Here is a 12,627-nt window from a genome sequence, read left to right on the forward strand (position 1 = left end):
AGCCACAGAACCATGGCCTGCCTCCCAACCTTTGCCTAGCAGAACTCTCTTCTCCTGCTCAAGTACTCCTGGACAATAATCAAATCACTCCCTTTTGTGAGGAGGAGAAGATTGGGCTTCAGTCTCTCTCTCTCCAGCCTGTTTTACAGCCCTCACATCATCCCCGTGGCTCTCCCCTTATCTCCCTCCAGTTTGCCAACATCATTTTTAAGGTATAGATACCAGGGCTGCACACAATGCTCTTCCTGCTTGTATTCATTATTTCTCTGCTTCGACAGCCCGAGATAGCATTAGCACTCCTGAGGATTCACAGCACAGCACAAGACCAGCCAGTTATTGATAAGATAATGAAATTAAGCTCCTGCTTCTCACCTTGATGTGGCAGCTCCCGGGGGTTCCTCTCTCCAGGTGTGGGTTTGACTCCCCTCTCTCGTTAGTGTGGATTAGTAAATCATCACAGGGGCTGCCTGAGCACTCAGCCCTTCCCTCTGTAACCCAGGAACTGCCTAAACCCCACACCCACCTGTGGGAATGTGGCAAACTCGGCTCAGAGGTGCTGCAGACACCCCAAAATCCAAGGGTGGCCACCAGACCTCCAGGCTGGAGGATGGGAGTCACTGCCAGGCACAGCCCCTGTGCCTTTGTGCTGCTGCATCCTGGGAGCCCAGCAAGCTCCAGCACCCCAACCCCAGCCCTGCCAGGACCCCCCTGCTCCTGCCAGCACCAAACCCACCACACCAGGACCACGGCATTGCCACCAGGGCATCCCCACACGCAGCACAGCCCATGCCAGACCCTCCTTCCCAAGCCACGCTGCCCTTCCCTGACTCCAGCAGGATTTTGGGAGCTGGGAAAGCTCCTGGCCCCGCTCCCCCAGCCCCGAGGTGCCCTCTGGGCAGCGCTGCCAGCTGGGAACTGCAAACTCATCCAGGATCCTCACCCAGGGGTTTGCTCCCTGCACCTTCCCCTCTTCCCTGCCCCCAGCCCCAGCAGTTGGGAGTTCATATGGCTGGATTTTCTCACCCACAGTCAGGGGAAAGGGAAAAAAAAAAAAATTGTCATAGAAAATGTGTGAGCACTGACATCTTAAGACAAAAAAAGATGCAGATTTCTCAACTGTTCACAGCACACGATGGAAATACATTCTCAGGGACTATTAAATGTGGGATTATTGACTAGATGAGCAGCAGCTCAATGGACTGGCTTGCAAATATGTCTTTAGACAATTCTTAAAATGCAGATATAATTATCTAACAGACAAGAATATTTTTTTTCCTACAGACTTTCTAATGATCTGTTGCATAAACAAGCACCCAGACAGTTTTGTTTGCGCTTGTGGTGGCTGTGATGTTCTTCAAGAACTAAATGGTGACTGAGACTTAAATCTTATTTAACACCCAGCAGGAGCACCACAAAAGGCACTGTCAGTCCAAATCCCTGAAAGCCACATCTCCTGAGAGACCCTGGGGAGGTCCAGCTGCCACCAGACCCCGACTGCCAAGCACCAAACTCCTGATATTCCACAGAGCATTCCATTCTTCCCATGTTTATGCCATTAAAGCAACTGCATCAGTGCCCATCACTGAACCCCCCCAAGCCCTCTGGAAATGAGCAAGGAATGTTGGACTACAGAGATATTTTCAGTGCAGGTTCAGGGAAATATCCCTGCTGGAATTCCATTTGAAAGCACAAGGTTGAAGTTGGGGGAGCCATTGCACTGAGCCCTGCCCTCACCTGCAGATTCCTTCCAAGCTGTTAAGCCAGAATTTACAATTCCCCTCTTGAATTTCAGTTTATCGTGGGTGTAACACAGAGCCCAGTGGTCATTTCCTCCCTGAAGGAAATGAACTTGTTATTTGTCAGCTGTGCTTCCAGCTCCCAACCCTCCAGTGCTCGGTGCCTTTCGTGATGGGCTCAAATGCTGCTGGGTGTCAAACCCACTGCAAAGCGAGTGTGAAACATTGTTATTCCAGCTTCACACCCACTTTCCCTCGGTGTGAACAATAATGCAACGTGTGAGACAGTGATGAATGGGGCCTGGAGAGCACCAGATGCTCGGTGAGCATCAGCACAGGCTCTGCCCCAAACGTTTCTGGGGCTGAAGAAGAGATGTGATGGCCAGAGGTGCACACACAGCCCCGAGCAGCACTCGGGAGGTGGAGCAGGAAGGGGAAATAGGCTGAGAGCAAACAAGAAGGCAGCAAAGGCAAACAGCCAGTGTGGGTAGCTGTCACTGTCACATTTTCTGACAAACCCCTTCTCCTCCTGGGAAGCTGAGAAGCCTCAGAAAAGAATGAAAACAAGAATTATCTGATTGCTGCTCCTGTGTTTGCTGCTTTGGGATGTGGTTTGGAGATTTTTTTACCAACTGGTCACGGCTTGATTGGGTCCATGGGAATTGTTTTAACTTTATGGCCAATCACCATCAGCTGTGTCAGACTGAGGAGTCAGTCACGAGTTTTTCATGATCATTCTTGTTAAACCTTCTGTCTGTATTCATCCTCTCTCTATTCTGTAGTATCATTTTAGCATAGCATTCTTTTATATCACATAATATCATAAAATAATAAATCAGCCTTCCAAGAGCATGGAGTCAGATTCACTCATCTCTCACCTCCTCCTGGGGACCCCTGCAAATACCCCAGGTAGAAGGTCAGATTCTTGGATTAACCTCTTTTTTGGGGTGGAAAAAAGCAGTTTTGGCACACCTAGGAGTGCACAGATCAGCAGTGGTTGCCATGAACTGAGTTTGCAGCCCCTGGCTCAGCCACTTCCCCCAAACCCAGCCAGGTTTAGAGCAATTCTCTCAGCCACAGCAGCAATTTGCTGCTTCATCACAGCCTAGAAAGGACAAGCTGCCCGGTGTGGGTCCCACCACAGCCTCCAGCAGCAGTGACAAGGAGCCCTGCAGTCCCCGTGTCTCTGAGCAGGGACAGAGAGCCACCAAACAAACCCTCAGCATCAAACACCACAAAAAAAACATCAAAAAAACATCAAAAAACCATCAGCTCCTGTCACCTGAAACTCTGTGGTTTGAGCAGAAGGTTTGCACAAAGGTGGAGGCTGACCAAGGGGGTTGCAGGAATCCTTCCCCTCCTGAGGGGGCACAGATGGTCTCTGTGAGCAGATTCAGCTGTGGGGAGAGGGGGCAGAGGCCAGGGGAGCTGATTTCCTGCTGGAACAGCTGAGGTGTGAGCACACAGCTCAGCTCCTGACCTGAACCTGCTCCAGCAGGAGCCAGGCAAGGACCCAGGGACCCTCCCAGGTGTCACAGGGCTCTGGGAGAGCTGTTCCCCACGGGCTGTTCTCCTCCTCCCTGACAAACACACCACAGCAGTCCCCAAAAAGGTGAAAAAAAGCGCTTTTTAAAAACAGCAAAGTCTTTAAGGAGCCGAGCACATGCCTGAGTGGGTGGGAAATGAGTGTTTTATTGTGGCTCTCTGCTCATGGGGCTGAGACCTCGGATGACTTGTTTGTGCCCTGCACGGATTTCTGCAGACTCATTATAAACCCTGGCAAGGAGGGGTTTGTAAGGTCACAGGAGAATTTCCATTAGCTGGAGCCTGGCTGGGGATTGCCAGCATGATCTATGTCTCCCATTTATCCATATGCAGGGAGGCCAAGAGGAAGCTCCTTTGCTTTATTTCCACATCATTGTGCTGATGCTGAGCTCACCAAATAAACAAACTGAAAAGCCAGTGGGGAAGCAGGGGGAGGAAAAAAAAAAAAAAGAGAAAAAAAAAATACAAAATGCTGTGCCTGGCTGTCTCCCTCATGAAGGATGCAAATGAATTCTGCAGACTTTGAAGCCAGAGATGAAAATCCCCCAGAGCTGGAAGGCTCAGCAGGTGAGGCTCTGGGTGGGTATTTTGTTGGTATTTTGTTACAGAGCTGCTCACGTGTGATAGGGACAAGGAGTAAATGTTGGTTTGGGGATGAGAGCTGCCTCAGGGAGGAGCAATCCAGCAGCAGCAGAACCCTCTGGGCTCTCCAATCCCCCTCCCAGCACCGAGACACCACAGACCCTTCAAAAGCTGAGTTTCAAACACAGAAAATCCCCAAGGAACCAGGATGGAGATGAGCTTGAAGTTCCTTCCAACCCAAACCATTCTGGGTTTCCCCAGTCTGCTCCTCACTGCATTTTCCTCCTCCTCCATCACACCAAGTCCCACACCATTAGCACACCAAATCTTCCAGAGGCACCAGGACAAACACAAAAATCCCTCTGTGTGACCACCACAGTCTGTCCCTGCAGGCTCCAGCCCACAAATGAAATGGGAATCCTAAAACTGCCCCATGACCTCCTCACAGGTTTTACACCTCCTTCTATCTCTCCAATCTCCCATTTTTCCTGTCAGGGACCCCAGGAGCTGGGGGTGCATGGAGAAGGACAGCTGATCTCAGCTCCCTCATCCCTGAGCCATCACCTTCCCCCTGGGGATGGCCCCTCCAGGAGGGCAGGGCTCAGCACAGCCCCCCTGGCTGATCCCACAGCAGCAAATCCTGCAGGATGCTGGCACAGCCCAGGCCCCCGGAGCCCCTGCTCCAGCAGCAGCAACTCCCCAAGCTGGGGGGCTCTGGGAAGAGCAGATGTCACTGCAGAGCCCTCTCTGAGCCCCACAGGGATGGGACAGCCCAGTTTGCCCAGCAGAGCATCTCCCGGGGCTCCCAGCACCTGCAGCTCGTCCACACAGCCCCGGGAGCGCCTCAGCTGCACACAAACCACATCAACTTTTCCTCTCCCTGCACCTTCTCCTGCTGGAACCCCACAGAATCACCCAGGATTTGTTACCAGGGAAGGACTCACTCAGGTTTTGCCTTTTTTGCTCAATTCTGAGTTACACCAACTGCGAGTCGCCGCACGCTCCAAGCCAGCAGCTTTCCCTCTGAATTCTTGCAAAAGCAACCCCTTCCTGTTAGCATGCTCACTCTCCCTAACCCAGCTCTGATCCATTTCCACCTCCAAATCATTAAAGATAACAAATAAGCCCAGCCTCAGTGTGAGGGACCCTCACATAATCACAGATCCACGCTCCCATCAGCGCTCGGCCATTACACTTCTATTTTCTGCAGCTTAACTAAGAAAGCCAGCACTGAACTCTGCCCCTTATCCCACAGCTATTTATTGCCCACATTCTGCTATTTATTTCCTAAAATAGTCTCTTTTGGGTGGATTTAATGAAATATCCAAATAAATTAGGCCCTTTGGAAGATGTTGAACTCTTATTTCCTCAGCCTTAGGAAGGAAGGCTTCCCTCCTGGGCAGCCATCCTCTGCATACAAACGGTGGTGACTTTGCCCCCAGGGATAGACCAGCCAAGTGTTTGAGGGATAATTAGGCCCTCCCAGCAAGCACAGAAGAAAAAACTCAGTTACCTGATATCCCAGCTCATCCTCAGGTTTGGTTGCTGTACAGGCAGAGTGTGGCAAAAATTCCTGCTGGATCCATCAGCTCCCTCTGCCCACTGGGGCTCCTGCCTTGGAAATGGCCAGGGAGGAGGAGAAGGAGGAGGAGAACAAAGAGGTGCCCTCCCCTTTATGTTTACACCTGTTGCTATTTTACTCCTGGTTTATCCCAGATCTGCTGATTTGGAGCACCTTGGGTTGGTTTCTCCCTCTCTGAACAATCCAATCACTGCTGATTGCCCTCAGCTGGGCACTGCCAGCTCTGTCCTGCCCTGCAGCCACTCCCTGTGACCAGCACGGAAACCATCCTGGTTTGGCCTCTGGGAGCTGTCCCTGCCCATGGAACCAGGATGAGCTTGAAGTTCCTTCCAACCCAAACCATTCTGGGCTTCCCCAGTCTGCTCCTCACTGCATTTTCCTCCTCCTCCATCACAACCAAGTCCCACACCATTAGCACACCAAATCTTCCAGAGGCACCAGGACAAGCACAAAAATCCCTCTGTGTGACCACCACAGTCTGTCCCTGCAGGCTCCAGCCCACAAATGAAATGGGAATCCTAAAAACTGCCCCATGACTTCCTCACAGGTTTTACACCTCCTTCTATCTCTCCAAGCCCCCATTTTTCCTGTCAGGGACCCCAGGACAGCGCTAGTGGCTGCCCTGAGGTGACAAAGGCGAGTTTGCATCCTCCTGGGCACAGCTCCAGCAATCCCACAATCTCCTGCCTGGACAATTTTTTCCTCGTGGAGCTGCTGATACCTCAGTGATTCCTCACACCCTCCAAGCTGTTCTCATCCTGCTCAGTCACAATTTCCCTGTTCCTCCTGTTCACACACAGCAAGAGGTGCCTTGTTTTAACAGATTCCTCACCTTTTTCATGCTGCCTTAGAAACCTCTTGCCCCAGAACAAAAAGCATTTCTGAGGAGGCTTGCAGAACTTCTGTCTTGCCTTCTGCCTGCCCAGAAGCATGAAAAATAAATAAAATCTGACCCCAACAAGTGCTGCCCACGAAGATCTCTCCCCAAAGTCAGTGAAAATCAATATCCACACCTCAGGAACATCAGCAAGCCTTTAAAAAGGGCAAGACATCGACTGTGTGGTCGTGCTGAGTGCTGAGCAAAACCAGGATAAAGTTTAAATTGCCTTCAAAAAGATGAAGGTTCGTGGAGGAGAGTGTTCTCCTCTGCCTGCCTGACCCCAGGGATGTATCAGCTCCTTCATCTCTGGTGTCAGCCCTTCCTCCTCCTCTGCCCTGCTCTTCCTCCTTCCCCTGCTGACCCCAAAGCCTTTCCCTTGCTCCCATCACCCAGTGAAAACCCCCAGCTTCTCCTCCAGCCAAGCCTTTCCTCTGGCCCAGTTGCACATGGAAAACCAGCAGGTTCCTCCAGGAGGAGCAGGAATCTGATCCCTCTGGGACACAGAGCTCCCACACCACAGCCAGGTGCTTTCCCAGCAGAATTCCCCCTGCAATCAGCCAGGATTCAGCTGAGCACCCTCCCAGCTCCTGGGTGAGTTTGAAGTTCACTCTCTGCTTTTCCTGCAAGCAGAGACATCCCTGTGAGCACACACAGATGAGATCTCCTGGCACACTGAAGCTTCCAGGGTGCTTTGCAGGCAGCCCTGCCCCTGAGGAGCTCTCAGAAGCCCAGGTCCCTCAGACCCTGCCCCCCTCACCCCCAGATTGCTGAGTGCTCCTTGGCACCGGGGTATCCAGACCTCTGCCAGCCCACATGACTCCTTGGCTGATTTCCCCTGCACAGCTTGCAAAAGAAATCTCCAGCAAGAAACTTGCAGCAGCATCTCTGTGCTGTTGGAAGCTGCAGGCAGCTGCTCCAATTCAGCCACTGAGAACCAATCTTTTCAAGGAGATGTTCGTGTCTTTATCCCGAGATTTTGGGATAAAACCCTTCATTTTGGGGTTCACCTTCCCCAGACAGCCTGTTCCCACCACACAGATCTCAAAGGGTCTAAGAGAAATTAAAAGGGTCCAAAGATATATTTTTTTAAATGAACATTTCTCCTTCCCTGTGCTGCCACTCTCTGCTCAGCACAGCCTGTCAGCAGCTCCCTCTTCCCCAAAATTCCAGCTGTCTCATCCCAAGGTATTAATTCCTGCCAGGTGCAGGGGAAGGCACCACCTGCGAACCACAGAGAGCCACAGAGCAACTTTCCCAACTTCTGTCTCTGCTCATCAGGCCCAGCCCTGAAATGGAAACCGAGAGGGGCAGGTTCTGCCTCTCACCATCGATCTCTGCACGCAGACGGTTCCCTTCAAATCCCCAGCCCCAGACACATCAATACCGACACAGGCTCGCATCGAGACACTTTAAACACGCCTTGGCGCGGCGGGAGCCTCACTGCGGATCGTTTCTCCCCCTCTGGGATACAAGACTCGAGCAAAGCACGGCAGGGAAGCCCCAGCACGGCCGCATCCCCCTCCTACCTGCGAGCACACACGGTCGAGCACCCGGGAGCCGGCGGCAGAGGCAGCTGCCGGCTCTGTCAGACTCCTGGGGGATGCTCCCGGCTCTCTCCGATGCCGTAGCCTCCCGACTCGCTGCCCAGGGAGGCGGGCAGGGCTCTGCCCCCGGCTGCCTGCAGCGGTCACATCCAGCCGGGATGTGGCTGCCGGAGGAAAGGCTGCCTCGCCTCGCCGAGACAAAGGGGCTGGCTCCTCCTGGGGGGATCTCCCGAGGGGTGGGCACTGCTGGAACCCCGTCAGAGCGGTCGGGATGCGGTGGCAGAGCGAGCGGAGCTGTCCCTCAGCATCCCTCGCTAGCGGCTGGTCCCCGGGGAGGCGGGCACGGCGCTGGATGCTCCGGCCAGCAGCACCTCCCCGCGAAGGACACGCGTGTGGCGACAAAGCCAGCCCCACGGGGGTCCGCTTAACTCCCCCAGGGCCACAAGCCCGCGGTCTCAATCCTAGCTAGCGAGAGAATCCAGCCCGGTGGATGGCGAGAGCCGAGCGGCGCTCGCAGCATCTCGCAGCTACGCAGAGCCCCGGCCCGAGCCGCAGCTAAGCCGGAGTTTGGGCATCAATCAGCCGGAATAAAGTTGGGCCTAGGAAGAGGTTTCTGCACGGAGTTTTCCCCGCACACTGCCCGGGCTCGGCGCTGCCGCTTCACCGGAGGAGTCTGTGAGCATCAGCCCCGCACGTCTGCGCACACAGCGAGCACCTCAGCGATCCCAGCGCGAATCGTTCCCGAGCACAACTCCGCACAAACGCCTTCCAGAACAGCGACCCTTCCCTCCCCCATCCACAGCCTGAGCGAATACGAGTTCAAGAGCGTTTTCCTCGTCGCCTCCGAGCGTGGCACGCAGGCTGCGAGCCCGGCAAGCCCCGGGCAGCATCCCTCCCTGCCCGCCGCACGCTCCCGCAGCTGGGAGCCGCTCCCAGGTGATCCTCACGAGTTGGAGCCACACCGAGTGTCCCCTCCCCGCGCTCTTTGAACTTCAGCTCTGCTGAGAGCCCGAGCGTGGCATTTTTCAACTCTTGGTGCGCTAAAACACCGCAAAGGGCTGGTCCCAAAGTCCTTCAGCGAGTGCGGGACGCGGTCGGTGGGCACCGGCTGTGGCCGAGGGGGGCTGGATGTGACCGGGGAGGGCTGGATGTGACCGGGGAGGGGGGGACCGAGTGCCAGCCAGGGGCACTGCCGGCAGCCAGCGAGCGGCGGCAGATGCGGCTCCGAGCGCTCCCGGCCCCGCGGCTCCGCAGCGGCGGGCAGCGGCCGTGCCGAGCATCCCGCGGGGGTCCCGGGGGAGCCGTGCCCGCCCCCCGCCCCAGCCGCCATCCCTCTCCTCGCCCCGCATCCCCCCATGGCTGCCCGCGGCTCGTACCTGGGCTGGGCTCTGCCCGCGGCTGCTCCGGCCCCGCTCGGCAGCGGCGGCCGCGGGTCCCCGGCGGCGGCCGCGGGAACTGCAGGGGGCGGGCGGGGGGCGCTGCCCGGGCACCGGGACCGCCGGGCCCTACGGCACGGCACGGCACGGCACGGCACGGCACGGCACGGCACGGCACGGCACGGCACGGCACGGAGAGAGCGGGGACAGGGATGGAAGCGGGGATGACAGGAGAGCGGGGGACCGGGATGGATGGAGGGATGAGAGGGGGACAGGGGAGTGGGATGGATCAGGGGGACCAGGATGGATGGAGCGATGAGAGGACAACAGGGCGAGATGGAGGGATGCGGGGAGAGCGGGGGATCCGGGATGGATGGGGGGATGAGAGGAGAACAGGGGACAAGACTGGATCAGGGGATGAGAGGAGAACGAGGCGAGATGGAGGGATGCGGGGAGAGGACAGGATCCGGGATGGAAGGAGGGATGAGAGGAGAGCAGGGCGAGATGAAGGGATGTGGGGAGAGCAGGCGAGTGGGATGGATCAGGGGATGCAGGGAGAGCAGGGGGCTCAGGATGGAAAGAGGAGCAGGCAGGATGGAGGGAGGCAGGGAGAACGGGGCAGGATGGGAGGATGCAGGAAGAGCAACGGACCGAGGATGAACAGAGGAGTGGGTGGGATGGAGAGAGGCAGGAAGAACGGGACCCTAAGGATGGAAAGAGGATGGAATGCAGAGAGGATGGAAGGAGCACCAGGCAGGATGCAGAGAGGATGGGGCACTGAGCTGTGCCAGGGGAGGTTGGGGATGGAGCTCAGGGAAAGGTTCTTCCCCCAGACGGTGTGGGCACTGCCCAGGCTCCCCAGGGAATGGGCACAGCCCCGAGGCTGCCAGAGCTCCAGGAGGGTTTGGACAGAGCTCCAGGGATGCCAGGGTGGGATTTGGGGGTGTCTGAGCAGGGCCAGGAGCTGGGCTGGATGATCCTGGGGGGTCTCTCCAGCTCAGCCCGTTCTGTGGTTTGGTGTCTCTAAGGATGGAGGGAGCACAGGAATCTGGGATGGAGGGCACTGAGGAGGGAGGACAAGGACCAGTGTGGCCCTGGAACTATTGCTGCCAACAGTGACCAGCTTTAAGCCCAGACTAAACCCCTCTTGTTGGGACAGCTGGGTTTGGGAAAGCTGAGCTTGCTCCCCACACACCCCAAATCCTCAACTGCTCTGGGACTCCCTGCCAGCACCCCGAGTCCCCCTCCATCCCCCCTCCCTGAGAAGGACAGAAGTGAGATAATTTTGCTCCCAGCTGCTGAAATCTTCATATTAAAGCTCAACCTCCTCCTGGTGCCCTGGGCAGCAGCCCAGGCTGGGAGAAGCATCAGCAGCCCTGGGCAGCAGGAGTGGGACAGAGCCAGCCCTGGTGTGAGGCTGGGAGAGGCCAGGCAGGATCCTGATCCCTGAGATGCTCCAGCCTTGCCTGCAGTGCTGCAGTCCTGCCCTCCTGGTTCTGTTTGTTTGTAATGGCAAGGCAAGCAAAGCTTTTAAACCATCAATTAATTGGACTCTTGCATTAAGAGCAATGAACTATTATTTGACAGAAATTCATCTTCCCCTCCTGCTGAGAAGAAATAAGCTGGAGGAAAAGAATCAGCTTCAGAGGAGAAAAATAAAACGCCTCTGCCTCAAAGACAAATTACTCATGAGATACACAGGTAACAGGCTTGGGGTGTTTGAGCTCATCCTTTTACACATCATTTTCCTCAGGACAACAGCTACAAGTCAGTGGCTTTGTGACAGATCCTTTGGTCCCCATGTCCCTGCCCAGCAGGCCGTTCCCAGCATTTATTATTCCTGGAATTGATGAGCATTTCCCTCATCTGGGCTGCTCACTGCCAAGTGTGGCCCTGCAGGTCCAGGTTCAGCCTGGCCTGGGTGAGCAGAGGTTTGGCTGACAGAGCTGGGATACCCAGAGCAGCCTCAGTGCCAAGGCCAGGAGTGGGAGCTGGGCAGATCCCACCTCTCACCTCAGCTCTGAGCACACCTGGGCCAGGCAGGGCTCCCCCATCCACCTCGATCCAGGTGGATTCTGCATCCTCCCCACGGCTCCTGCCTTGTGCCAGCACCCCACTCTCTTTGAGAGATTTTTTGGGGGGTTCAGATCCATCTCTGCCACGCCCTGAGTCCTTCATGCAATTACTGGAGCCTCAACTCAAGACCTGGAAACCCAGAATTTCTCCAGAATCTCCATGGCATGGCCTAAATCAGAGCAGAATCCCGAGTTAAAGCAGCCTGGCAGCCAAGAGGGTGAGCTGAAAGCAGGAATCCAGAGGAGACAGCTCCAGAAACTGCCTGCAAAGAAACCTGGGTTGGTTTGGGGGGAAAAACCCCAGGATTCCAACCCCAGGAGAGAGGTTTCCAAAGTGCCTCCTGCTGGGAAGTGCTAGGTGGGGAGAGGAGGGGGAGGGAAGGCACCCAGCGAGGTTTAAAATAGAGTTTGGTCATTTTATGAATGAGGTGATGTGACACAGTTCCCTGCCAAAGCTGGAGGGTTTGGTGACCTAGAAAATGCTGTTTGGGGAAGGAGCTGTTTGTTGGTGTGAGGCTGCAAATCCAAGTGTTACGGAGGGGGAGGGATCCCACTCACACTCAGGGCACTCAGAGACAGGGAGGAGCTGCTGAGGCTTCCACCAACCCTCGGGGGTGCTCAGGGCAGGGCTCTGCTCCCCCCAGCCAGCCAGGGGTGCTCCTACCTGGGGAATCCCTGCCAGGATGGTCCCTGAGGTCACCCAGGCACAGGGGGGGCAGCAGAGCTGGGAAATGATGGAGCTCAGTGTCCCAGAGAGCAGCACAGGGGCCTGGTGCCAGGGCAGGGCAGGGACAAACCTGGTCTGGGGTCACAGCCCAGAACCAAACCTGGTCTGGGGTCACAATCCAGACCCAAACCTGGTCTGGGGTCACAATCCAGACCTAAACCTGGTCTGGGGTGTCAGCCCAGACCCAAACCTGGTCTGGGGTCACAGCCCAGACCCAAACCTGGTCTGGGGTCTCAGTCCAGAACCAAACCTGGTCTGGGGTCACAGCCCAGAACCAAACCTGGTCTGGGGTCACAATCCAGACCCAAACCTGGTCTGGGGTCACAATCCAGACCTAAACCTGGTCTGGGGTGTCAGCCCAGACCCAAACACTTCATGGGTCTCAATCCAGCTCAGGGTCACAGTCCAGACCCAAATACAGTCCAGGATCTCAACCCAGACCCAAACACTTTACGGGGTCTCAGTCCAGCCCCAGGATCTCAACCCAGACCCAAACACATTTTGGGGTCTCCATCCAGTCACAAACCCCTTTGGAGGCCTCAATCCAGATCCAAACATCATTTGGGGGCTTAATCCAGAC

The sequence above is a fragment of the Serinus canaria genome, chromosome 24 (genome assembly GCF_022539315.1).
Source record: "Serinus canaria isolate serCan28SL12 chromosome 24, serCan2020, whole genome shotgun sequence".
Lineage (NCBI taxonomy): Eukaryota > Metazoa > Chordata > Aves > Passeriformes > Fringillidae > Serinus > Serinus canaria.